The 13,343-nt window shown below is 39.7% G+C and overlaps 1 protein-coding gene across 7 annotated transcripts in view; it reads left to right on the forward strand.

Moving 5' to 3' along the window:
• The window catches only part of DOCK4 (dedicator of cytokinesis 4), a 520,558-nt gene that overhangs the window by 54,068 nt on the left and 453,147 nt on the right, over positions 1-13,343 (forward strand). Inside the window, exon 2 of one of the 7 annotated variants that reach the window (XM_051849660.2) lies at positions 12,847-13,193. The exons of the other annotated variants lie outside the window; for them this stretch is intronic. The gene's annotated coding sequence lies outside the window, so the exon portion shown is untranslated. The remainder of the gene's footprint in view (positions 1-12,846; positions 13,194-13,343) is intronic. 7 annotated transcript variants of the gene reach the window in all.

The following is a 13,343-nucleotide window of genomic DNA, read 5'->3' on the forward strand; positions in this document are numbered from 1 at the left end:
CACATGAAGAATATCCTTGTAGAATTTCATGGTAAACTGTATTTCAGAAATCAAGTGCACAGAAAAAGGATTTATTCTAACAATTCTGAAGCAGTAGAAAGATCAATCATTTGGTACAGCAGTTAAGACACTGCTTGGGATGCCCACATTCCATACTGGAGTAACAGGATTTGAGTCTGGGCTCTGCTTCTGATTCAAGCTTCTTGTTAATGAGCACCTTGGGAGACAGAGCAAGTGATAGCTCAAGTTCTTGGGCCCCTGCCAACCATGTGGGTGATCTTGATAGAATTCCTGGCTTTGGCCTCACCTAATTCGGGCACTTCAGGAGTGAACCAGTGATGGAAGATTTCTTTCTGCTTTTCAAACAAACGAACAAACAAAAAAACGCGGGGGACAGTACAGAGATGTTGCTCTCAACTGCAAAAGGTTGGTGATTATGATTATTGTAATTCTCAAACCTGTACTTTTTTCTTGTAGGTTGCTTATTTTCCCTTAACTAATACTACAAATTTGCTTCATCATTAAATTATTTATTAAATTATTTATACAGGAAGTTTGCCACCTCTATAACATTTTTTATTACTTTTAGATTGTAATCTGACAACTAATATCACTGAAATATTGCTGCTTTCGCTTCTCCAAAATACCTAGTTTGATGCCTTGCCTCCATCGCTTGCTTTTTTGATAGCTGGGGTTGGTAGAAATTGGAAGGTGATCCTTTTGTTTTGCTGGGACAGTGTGTCCTTCACACACATCCCACGTTCCATATTGGAACTGGCAATTAATTTTCTAGTTGGAATAATGTTAGAAATGATGAGTTGGTTCCCAAAATTGTCTACTAAATTAACCCATAATATGGCTTAGTTGGTGGAGAAACACACATGCTGCAATCTGAAGAGGCTCACAAAAATTCACTCACAGCTGAGTTTCACACAGTCAACAACTTACATTGATACGCTGGGAATCGCCTGCTCATTTTTGTAGTATGAATTCTAAATATCTATCGTATTTGTTTAAGTTTTAGTTACCTCTGACTTTTCAGTGTGAGCCTCTGTTGATAGCAACTTTAACCTTAAAGCTGAAGCCAATAAAAATTTAGCAGCTGGTAAAAGTTGAGCTAAATTTAATTTTGGCTGCTGAGTTTCCAACGTTGTGTTGACTTAGAAATTAGCACTATGGTTTTAATTTTCTTTTCTTTTCTTGCAATTAAATTTAATTTTTAAAAGGTCTTGTTGGATTAATTTAAACTATTTTTTACTTTGTTATTAAGAGTTACTTAAAAACTCAGCAAGTACACAGTGTTAACAATGACATTACATTTAAGAATTATTGTGCCTGAACTTGCAGATAAATATAATTTACTGTAAAATAATATAAAGACTACAATGTAGTACTTCCCATCTGCCATTTCAAATTCTGTAGCCTTTAAATTACTATTGAAGTTGACATTGGTCTCCTGTGTGGTTACCAGTCCTATTTGCTACATGTTCTTGAGATAGTTAAACATGAAAAATTATTTAAATTGTAACATAATAGACTACCCATTTACCCTTACAGGATATTAGCTTGAAAACAATGATATTTTCATGTTTACTGCTTAAGATACATCCTTTGGATTTGTGTGTATAGACTCTCATTGTATTTTTAAGAATCCAACCTTTGGTATATTTTGAATGGTGGAACCAGTTTGCTTTTGTCACTTAAAATCTGTGACAAGGACATTTGGGCTGCATGTACCATGTCTGTTCATTGAGGAAGAAGAAGCTTGTCAACACTGCAAGCTCAGAAATGCTATGGACGTGCCTTCCTGTTGACTCTGCCCCCTTGTACCTTGTCACCCCGCAGAGCTGTGCCTCTTTAGGAGGCATGCTGTGTCATATGTAGGCTCAGTTGTCATCTCCACGACCATTTCATTTGATTGCAAATCTGTAAAAAATCAAGAATATTAAGTCTGTTTGTTAATATTGAAGTCCCTTAGCAGTCAATAGTGCTGAAACTGTCACCTATATTTAGAGGCATTAAATACTAATACTTTCTGTCATGGAATGATGTTCATTTCTTGAGCTTGTTACATACTAAATAGAAGAGTTATTACTATTATGCATTTTTAAAATTCATATTGAGCGTGTGCCTATGTATGTAACTATATATATATGTTAAAAGAAATAGAACATTTGAGACATCAGCATTTATTATTGATTTGTCTGTTAATAGATTTTAGTTTCTCCTTCTGTCTCAAATGAAGTAGGCATCATGCTAGTGCATATTAACTTCGATCAGCTGGAGTGTTTTGAAATAACATAGAAGCAGTGGTTTGGTGCTCTCCTTAAAAAGACATGGTTTGACATCCTGCATTTGTATGACATTCTGCATTTACGTTATGTGGAATCCAAAGCCAGACATAGATTATTTTTTTAGTAATCAGATTTCTATAGGTGATTGGATCATAGGAATCTTTATGTTAAAACACACTTTTTTCCCCATGTGTTTACTTCTTACTGAACTTTGTTCACTTTTGAAAAAGACATTCATTTGAATAGGATCAGAGCAACAAAGCTCTTTGTTGAGAAAAGCAATCAGGGACCCACAATACTAGAACTTTGTGTTTGTCAGATTTAACCCCAGCATCAAAATGGAGCTTGGTGTGGGGCTCAGAGGTGCACATATTGCTGTGATCGTCAGCCTTGGTGGTCTCTGGATTTCCACTGAATTAAAAGTTCAACAGTTCCTTCTACAGCCGGCTGTATTGCCCTACATATGGGATACTTGTGCAGTGTGTGTGCCATTGAGTCACTCTTTTAACTACTGCTACTAAGTAACACCTGCTATATTTTGAGTATTCATCTTTTTTGCTGAGTGCTCTGTTACATACCTAAAATTCACTGTTTTTTATGTTTTTTTTTTTTCCAATCCTACAAGGTAGTGTTATTGTTACCGTCCTGCATGTGGGAAAACTGAGGCTTCAAGAGGCTCCTGTAGCTACCGAGGATGTGCTACCAACTTCAGTGCAGATGCCAAAGCCTCAAGCTTTAACTATTAATTGTCCTAGCTACAGGTGCAAACCTTTTCTGTTATAATCTGCTTCAGAGATGTATATTGCATCATATTTCCTAGGCACTGACTCCAGAGGGGTAATAAATGTGTACAGAATTAAATTACTGCCTCCCATCATTAGAATTCACTTATTTTATGTGCATTGTGCTTGTTGGAGATAAGGAAGTGTAGCTCCAACTCACTATTTAATAATTTGGGAAAATCTGTCCTCAAGGGGTACCTATGGCTTAAACAATCAAACCTTCCCAAGCCTTTCAGCATCTTCAGTCTGGCTAGGGCCAAGTAGTGCTTTGTAATGACATTGTGGGGCTTACGTTGCTCCAGTATTTCCAAGAAAGTGGGCAGGTAAATCACCCTTATGGTTAGAGCTCTGAGGTGTACTGAGCAGAGTAATTGAGCTGTATCAAAAACTGGAGATAGAGATGGCAGTAGGTGATCTGAGTAGATGTTCATTTGGGGAAAGATGTGGGAATGGAAAATAGGAGGCAAAACAATAGTTACAGTAGGTTTGTGATGGGGAGCAGGATTGACTTGCTGTTAAATTGGTGGACTTTGTTTCTGTTTTTGAAGGAAACAACTTGGTGCAAGGCTGTCAGTGAGGTTGAAGAAAGATGGGACAAAGATACCTCCAAGAATTAAAGGGCAGAGACCAAAAGCCAGCTGACAAAATGGAGTGTCAACAGAGAAGGACTCATTCTTAAAGGAAAGACCCTTAGACTATTGACCCATAAGTTACCTAATTGAGTGATTTGTATCTTCATATTTCTGCCAACTGTATTAAAGCCATATGCATCTGTGAGTACATTTGCATGGGATGTTTTGGAAGATACTTTGGTTAGAAGGGTAATGTTAGATCTTAGGAAGAGACATTTTCAGAAAGGCAGAAAAGCCATTCAAAGCGTGATCTGTTGAGTCAGATCTAGGCTCAAAGTTTAGCCTAGGCTTTTACTAGTTTTGTTTTTGTAGACCGTGTACTTGACGTTGCTAAGCCTACATTTTTCTTTTCTCAAATGGAAGATGGTAGTAATATTCCACACACATTGTCTTTGGGAGGATCAGCAGAGAGTGGATTGGAAGCAGTTGGTGCCTTGACTGCCCCATAATGAACGTTCGGTGAATGTCAGCATCTGTCGCCCCTTGCTTGTTCTCTCCATCCTCTAAGCATGTGGCAGTTGAACTTGGCTCGGAAGTCTTTTTTGGATGCTGCCCCAGGGGCATATTTTAGAGTCTTTGGGCTTCTACTTCAAAAGCAGATCAGGTGGCTTGCTCTGGAAGCTCATTTCTATTTCCTTTAACAACATTTTCATCCTTTTCCCAGATATGCTGAGTCCAGGAAGCAGGCAAATTCAAAATAATGTCTTCTGATAAGGGGTGAATTTTCTTTTCACAGCCTATGTCAACTTCTGTCCTCTTGATTGACCTTTTCTTCTTGGGTAGCCTTATTTGCTGCAAAATAAGGATACACTGTTTGCTTTTTATAATGTCGTTCTCTCCTCCTTCTCTTTTAAAGCTCTTTCTGCATTGTTTCTTTCTTTCCTGAAGAGACTTTATGAACACCCTGTATTCTCATACACAGAGGGGTTATCAGACTCATGTTGGCGTGGTAACAGAACGTATCACGTGTGCTCTGAATCTGTACTCTGTAAGGCCCAGTTGCTGAAAACATGATTGTCTTGCATTTTCCCTCTAGTGCTGTCTTCTGTCAGCCTGTGGGCTCTTTGCTGGAGCACAGAAGAGTGGTATATTCAAGTAGGGAGCTTTGTGACACCCTCTTCCAGAGCTTGGGAATAGTGTTGCAGCTGCACTGTCTTTTATTCCATAGATATTCATGAATCGTATGACCCTGTGAACTGGCATGAAATATTTCCATAGAGAGTTTCTCTAATTTGTTTGTGAAAAAGAGACATGTTAGCAAAAAGTCTTAAATCTGTGGGGGAAAAAGATATTCAAATAATCTAGAGAAGAGAAAGACAAAGCAATAGACATAATTGAGAATGTGGATCCTGCAACCAAGGTACTTTGGTTGAACCAAGCACTGCAACTTAGTAATTGTATGACCTTGAAATAGCCATTCCATCCTTGTATGCCTCAGTTTCCTCATCTGTTGAAATGGGGATATTAGCTACTTTCTCATGGATTTATCTTGAAATTGAACTGAGTTAACTGTTTAGAGGGATGCTTGTCACTATATGTTCATTATGTAATAAAACACTGAAAAACAAGGGGCTGGTGCTGTGGCGTAGTGGGTAAAGCCACCACCTGCAGTGCTGGCATCCTAGATGCGTGCAGGTTTGAAACTGGCTGCTCCACTTCTGAACCAGCTCCCAGCTATGGCCTGGGAAAGCAGTAGAGGATGGCCTGGGTCCTTGGGCCCATGCACCCGTGTGGGAGACCTGGAAGAAGCTCCTGGTTTCTGGCTCCTGGCTTCAGATGGGCACAGCTCTGGCCGTTGCTACCATCTGGGGAGTGAACCAGCAGATGGAAGTCCTCTCTCTCTCTCTTTCTCTCCCTCCCTCTCTCTCTTTCCCCCTCTGCCTCTCTGTAACTTTGACTTTCAAATAAATAAATAAATCTTTAAAACAAAATAAAATACAGAAAAATGATAAAAACTAGGAGCTCGTTGACTTGACTGGCAGGCATGTGTATGTTTCTGCATAGGACTAAGTTGATTTAATAAATTATTTGATTGTATCCCTGAATGCATAAAATCCATTTTGTAACTCCATGAGATACTACTTTTACTTTTGTCAAATATTTCCAACCTAAGCACAATATTCTACATATTGGTAATAACATGAAATCACTTATGCTTTTTATTTGACAATTCTGAAGCATTTTATCTCTACCCCTACACTTAAATATCTGATGATTGTATGTATTTAAAAATCAGTGGATATACATAATGTCTTATATGCCCCCTTTATATGTTTTTTAAAAATCAATGTTATGATATTTTTATTAATAGAAAGCAAATTGATGTCATGCATTACATAGATACAATTCTAAGAATGTAAAAGCAGTGTTATATTTGAACAAGGACACAATAATTCATGAGTCCTCGCAAATGTACTTATCTGAGGGTATTTCAAAATGGAAATTAAGGGGACAGCATAGTGGGTAAATCCGCCACCTGTAGTGCTAGCACCCAATATGGGCTCCAGTTTGAGTCCCAGCTGCCCCACTTCCAATTCACCTCTCTGCCATGGCCTAGGAAAACAGTAGAAGATGGCCCAAGTTCTTTGTCTCCTGCATCCACGTGAGAGATCTGGAAGAAGCTCCAGACTCCTGGCTCCAGATCAGCCCAGCTCCCGCCGCTGTGGACATTTGAACCAGAGAATGGAAGACCTTTCTCTTTCTCTCTCTCTCTCTGCCTCTGTCTCTGCCTCTCTGTAACTCTGCCTTTCAAATAGATAAATAAATATTTTAAAATAATGGAAATTAAAAGATAAGCTTATTGAGTTGGTGTTGTAGCGAAGCAGGTAATACCACCACCTGTGATGCTGGCATTCTATTCAGGTGCCAGTTCATGTTCTGGTTTCTTCACTTCCAGTCCACCTCCCTACTGATGGCCTGGGAAAGATAGCAGAGGATGGCACAAATATTTGGGCCCTTGCTACCTGTGTGGGAGACCCATATGAAGCTCCCATCTCCTGGCTTTGGCCTGATCCAGAGCTGGCTATTGGAACTGTCTGGGGAGTGAACCAATGGATGGAACATCTTTCTCTGTCTCTCCCTCTGTAACTCAGACTTTCAAAATAAATAAATGTATCTCTTTACAAAAAAGATAGGTTTATTTTGGTACAATATTTTTGTAGTCCCTACATTGTTTTTTATAACATATTTTCCATGGACTTTTGTATGACCCTTGTGCACATGATTTCTGAAACATTTTTACACCCAAATAAACTTATCTTGTAATTTCATTGCCCTGAATTTTTTGAAAAACCCTCATCTGTCTTCAGTTTAGGAAGTACAGAATCAAGGTGTGGGAATGAGATGTTGCTACACCTACCCATGGAAGGAAATAGTGGCATCCTCAGTGGCTAGAGGCTTATTCTTATTATTTCAGAGAATCAGACTTTAGGGCCACATAGACATCATTGTATCTGCAAAACGCTGGAGTTGACCCAGTGGTTTGTGTGCTCCATTATCCCTGAGTTGGGTTTGACATTGAATTTGTATTGGCAGTGAATTTAGGGCCAATTTCTTCAAGACACCTGAATGACATTAGTAGGTGGGAAGAAACACTCTGTAGTAGGGGTTGTTGACCAAAAGCCCATGGATAGAATGCCACGGTCTCTGAACTTGGATGGGGAAAAAAAATACTTTATTTTCCCTACCCCGTAACTGAAATATTGCATATCCTTCCATTATAAATATAGGTAAAAATCATGGTAATATTTAGCATTTGAAATTATAACACTTGCGAAGAATGACACCATTCCTGTTAGTCAATATATTAACAAAAAAGGGTGGACACAGCTAAATCAGAAATTTATTTCTTAATATTGATAATGAAATTTCAATTTAATTGTTTTCTTTTGTAATCTTATTTTTAAAAGGTGGTCTTAAACACATTATTCTGAGAAGAGGTCCATAGGCTGTTCCACATTTTGGCAAAAAAAGTTAAAAACCCTGTTCTGTGTTATTTTCTGTATATTACTCTTAGCCATTCTTCTGACTTCTTTTCACCATGTCCTGTCCATCTACCTGCATTCTAGAAGCTGAGATGTGGCCTCTGAAAGGTTTACCATCAACTGCTGGACCCTATACTATATTCTAGACTCTAGCAGAGAAAGGTCTTTGGCTAATTTTGCCTGTGGTTTATATGTCTTAAAGGAAGAGCTTTTCTATCTGTCAAGAACAATACTATCTGCACATACTTCCAGTGAAAGACATCGATTCAGCCACAGTTTACTAGAAGGCTGGAGGCTGTGAAAGTCAGACACAGAGAGCAGAGATCACCAGGCCACGGGACTGTGAAAGAGAAGGAGGGAGCTGGTGGCTGTGCAGAGGGTGGAATCAGGCCTGAGGGGAGAGCTGGGAGAGGCTGTGAAATGAGATGGAAAGGTTGAGAAAGGAGATGGAAAAGTAATTAAATTGAGGGTTTTAAACCGACTCCTGATGGAGGCGTTTCTTTATCAAAATCTACTGTTGCTCCTGGGAACCGTTCCTGTGTAGTTAAGGATGGATTCTTCACCCCTATCTTCAATTACTTGAATGTGGTGCAGAGATTCTGTGACGCAGGGCTTGTCTCCCAGATGAATCCTTTATTTTTGTTAAGGTTGTTGCCGGAATCTTCTAAAGTAGCATCACCAGACTTTATGAGAAAAGTAGGCAAACTCAACTTCCTTGTAGGAAATGCATTGGAGGGTGTTTTGGGGTACTAGCAAAGAGTAAACACCATTTCAAAAAAAAAGTATTTTTAGGCCACAGGTCTCCTAACTGTAAGACTCATTGTTAGGCCGAAAGGGAAGAGTTAGAGGAAAAGAGGATCCAGTACAGACTTTACGGTGGCAGGCATTTACTGATATACCTATAAATGTCTATGCTTTCAATTACATTCTACAAGAATAAAAAAATTATTATGCTGGTACTAGTAGAACCTAGATTTGTATCTCCTTGTACATCCCCAGATGTTTTTATTTACCATTTGGAAAAGATAGTTGATTATGATCTCTTAAAAAGGTAGTAATTTATTATTTACCCATATGTATTTCTAATGACAATACTAAATTTAGATTGAGGATACTCTAAACAAGGAACAGGATCATTATATAAAACATTATTAAACATAGCCTTTTATTGCCTTCAAATATTTTAGTAAGTTTTTATATATATTATGAGGTATCTGTAAAATTCACTATATATTAGTAATATATCATTTGTTCAGATGTGTCTACAAAGTATTGTAGGCCTTTGAAAAAAGTCTTTTATGTATTTTACAAAATCATTTTTATTTCCATTCCTGCTTTCCCGATCAACTCCTTTCTTCAGAGAAAATAGAACAAAATTTTGATATTGCTGAATTATCACAAATTCATAACCTCAAATTAATGAAACCATTGGATGGCAGCAAGCCTTATAGAGTTGTCAAATACATTTTCTAGGTTGTCAAATATCATTTCTGCACCAAAGTTCTTTCTATATCACAAATAAACATTTGAGCATATTCTAATAAAGTCTGCAGTAGGTTGTCGTAGATATATTTTTATGCCCTTGCTCTTTTGCCTGCCCTCAACCAGCACATTTCCCATTTTGTTTTCTTCTAGGAAACTGAGTTCTGTGACTTGCCTGCTGTGATTGGACTTTAGAGAAGTCTGATGGAAAAAGCATTTCCATGCAAATCATGTTTCTGTAATTATCCCTAGCGTGCATGAATGTCTAATGCAGTGCAAAGCTTACCAGAGAAAGAATGAAATAGATCATTAAGGAAATATAAAAATCCAACTTAATGATCCTGGTAGGTGTGTGTGCAGATTAACTGTTATTAAGCTAGGAATGGTGAGTCCTTCTGGATTTCTCATCCTCTCAATAGCCAGCTTTCTCACCATCAACTGGGAAGACTTTTGTTGCATCTCTGATTATATCACGTTGCGGGACGGTGAGCCCTGAGGCCCTTTTCCTGAATAGCATATGCTTACATGTGGCTCAGTTTTATGTGAGCCAAAGCAATCTCAAGTCTAGCAAGAGAGTGATTAGTATGTGTCTGTTCATATGTTAAGAGAGATTTTAGGGTTTGGAATAATGAGACATGGGCAGTGAAAACAAATCCTTGCTTCAGGATGTGGTTCAGTGAACTCAGCCTATCTCTGAACACAAATGCTTAGAAGATATCCTCATTCCAGATCCCAAGACCAATTGTCTTAGATTTACACTCGGCTTTCATTTCTGCTGTGCTCGCTACCTACCTCCTCTCTCTTGCTTCATTGCAAGAGAAGTGCCCGCTCCCTGCCATGGAACCATTTTCAGCTTTCCTCCTTTTTTTTTTTTTTTTTTTTAAAGATTATTTATTTATTTGAGAGGCAGAGTTACATACAGGGAGAGAGATCTTCCATACCCTGGTTCACTCCCTAAATGGCGGCAACAGCAGGAGCTGGGCCAATCCAAAGCTAAGAGCCAGGAGCTGCTGCCATGTGGGTGCAGGGGCCCAAGCACTTGGGCCATCTTCCACTGCTTTCCCAGGCCATAGCAGAGAGCTGGATAGGAAGAGGAGCAGCCGGGACTAGAACCCAGGTGGGATGTCAGCACCGCAGGCGAAGGGCTAACCTACTGCACCACAGTGCCAGCTCCAACTTTCTTTTCACAACATAGGTATTGTTTTATCACATAAGCAGCAGCTCTTACAGAAGCATATGAAAATTTCTGAGTTTAGCATTTAACATTTTCACAAGCAAGAGGTATTTGTAACCCAATAGGAAAAAACCTCTACTGTTGAAATCCAGGAGTATTCATGGGATGAGATCCTTCTTTGCACTCCTGTCTGCTTACTGTATGCTGGTCACCCTGTTGGGTTCCTTGATGCACTCAAGCTTCCCAAGGAGAGTGAGCATACTACAGGGTGCTTTGGAGATATGGCATTATGGTATAGACTGTGATGATGGGATACCTCTGGTGGAAAGACAGGTCATTGCAAACCACCAGTGTGTATTTTTCTCAGCTGTGTCAGAAATCTGCGAAAATTAGCATTTGATGATTAGCTTTGGCGTCAACGTACACACCGCGGAGCTCTGTTGCTGCTGTGCTAGCATCCTGGACAAACCCTGGTCCTCCTAGGCTTGATTCAGGCTGCAGCTGGAAGCCTGGTGCCATCCAGCTGGGCAAATATGGGAAATGCCAAATGGCCTGCAACTTTCTGTGTGGCCTTTGGATCCTCACTGAGCCATATGGTGCTAAAATGTCAAACTGTTCCTGAGTGTGGGCCATAATCGAGGAGGCGAGAGAGAAAGCACACATTGGATAAAGGATCTGCTGTGGCTGTTTATTCCCCTGTCACGGCTTTATCAGTCTGTTACTTCCAGCAACATTTATTTGGCAGCCTTTAGTAGATAGTGGACTACTTATATTGTGATCAGTACCAGAAAATAATCAGATGTTTCTTATTGGCAAGAATTGTATCTCCCTGGGTCTGTGTCTCTCAAATATAATAAACTGTCAGCAGAGGAAGGTGAGATGTGTGGACTATTTACAAATAGAATTTAATGGGAGGGACATATCTTAGAAATTGAAGAAAGATGTGGCAATTGAGTCCTCACAAAGATTGTAACATCCTTAGCTTGTGGTTACAGATGTGTTACTAGGAACCAAGCCCTTGCTTCCTTTCCAGTTCAGCTTCTTTCTGTTGTATTCTGGCAATTGCACCGTTGACGGATTGACATGATGCCTCAAGATGTTTATAATCCTTGTAGGAAGAGACAGCAACAGGGGCTTACAGATCATCCCAGTCAAAACATCCACTAGTGCTAAGTGATGGAGGCCAGAGGGAATATGTAAGTCCAAACGGAGGGAGGAGGAGATGAGTGATGTGGCACAGATGAGGCTAGTGCTGGCAGGATTCCTAGAGGAGCTGGCTAGGGTCAGGTTTGGCCCATGGAATGAGCTCTTCCTAGTCCCACCCTCAAGGGACTTTACATAAATAGTTTTCTCCTGGCCCAGGGTGTCTGACTGGTTGGCAAGAATAGGGGGACAAAGAAGAGATGTTAGAATTTCATGAGGTACCCCTCACTCGTAGTATAGGGGGAATCTCAGACTCTTAGGTATACCTTCAAATGAACAGAGTTAAGGAATAATATCAGATTCAATTTAAGCCAGTGAAAAAGTCAACTCATTTCATATATTGGATAGAGAGGGATTATGGCTTGAGGCACTTTTTGACTCTAATGGATCTTTGTTGTCCTTTAAATTTAAATCACTTCTTCCTGTCTTTATAAGTATTCAAAGGATTGCTTTGATGTTACTTAACTATATTTGCCCATATGTAATCTCAGCTGTTTGAGGCATTCTTAACAGCCAGATTCACGTGGTGGTGTTGTGACATTTCTGGGGTTGGAAGCCCTAGAGGCAACCTTTTCTAGATTCCACCACTGCGGCGGTCTTGTCTGTGCCTGGGATTTAGTCCAAAGCTTTGCAGTCCTGTGAGGAATAGCGTTAAGTGGCTTAAAGGAGATGTTGATTTCCTTTTTTTTTTTTCTAAAGTTTTATATCTTGAACTAATTTTAGGTTTACAGCACACTCACAAAAATAATACCAGGAGTCCCTGGACATCCCTAAATCACCCACTTCCTCTATTTTTTGCATTTTACATAACCGTAGTAAAATCATTTTAGTCACCCCTACTTAACCACACTTATCCACAAGATGCCCGATGTGAGAATGAACTCTGCTGTGTTGTGCATTGTGCATAATACAGGCTCAGTATCTAGGAACAAATGGATAAATACCCCATGTCATTTCATACAGTGGATTGTTATACAATAGTAGAAATAAATAGTAAATGCATTAATGTGGAAAAAACAAAAGCAAGTTGCATAAGAGTATATACCTGATGGTACCATTTACTTCAGGTTTTAAAAGCATACAAAGCATCTTAGATGCTCTATAGCTTATGAGGTCACAGTGTAAACACTTGCATATGCATGTGGATGATACACACAAAATTTGGAATCCTGATTACTTCCATAGTAGCACAGAATTGGCATGAGCTTTCCATGACTTATAGCATTTAATTTTTTGAACTGAAAGGTAGACACTCTATGTGGCTCAATATATTTTTTTTTTTTTTTTTTTTGACAGGCAGAGAGACAGAGAGAAAGGTGTTCCTTCCATTGGTTCACCACCCAAATGGCCGCTATGGCCGGTGGGCTGTGCGCATCTGAAGCCAGGAGCCGGGTGCTTCCTCCTGGTCTCCCATGCGGGTGCCGGGCCCAAGCAGTTGGGCCATCCTCCACTGCCTTCCTGGGCCACAGCAGAGAGCTGGACTGGAAGAGGAGCAACCAGGACAGAACCCAGTACCCCGACCGGGACTGGAACCCGGTGTGTTGGCGCCACAGGCGGAGGATTAACCTAGTGAGCCACGGCACCCGCCAGCTCAATATATTTTCTAAAGTCCTGCAAAGCCTTTTGCTAGAAATGCATTCATGGTAAGCTTTCCTAGGAGTTGAAAGGCAAATAAGAACTGCTTTGGTGGCATTATTGGCTCTTCCACTTGTGTGAGTCCCTGATGTGCCTTTAATTTTCTCTTTAAATTTTTTTTTTATTTATTTGAGAGGCAGAGATAGAGAAAGGGAATC

This window comes from Oryctolagus cuniculus, chromosome 3, assembly GCF_964237555.1.
Source record: "Oryctolagus cuniculus chromosome 3, mOryCun1.1, whole genome shotgun sequence".
Taxonomy (NCBI): Eukaryota; Metazoa; Chordata; class Mammalia; order Lagomorpha; family Leporidae; genus Oryctolagus; species Oryctolagus cuniculus.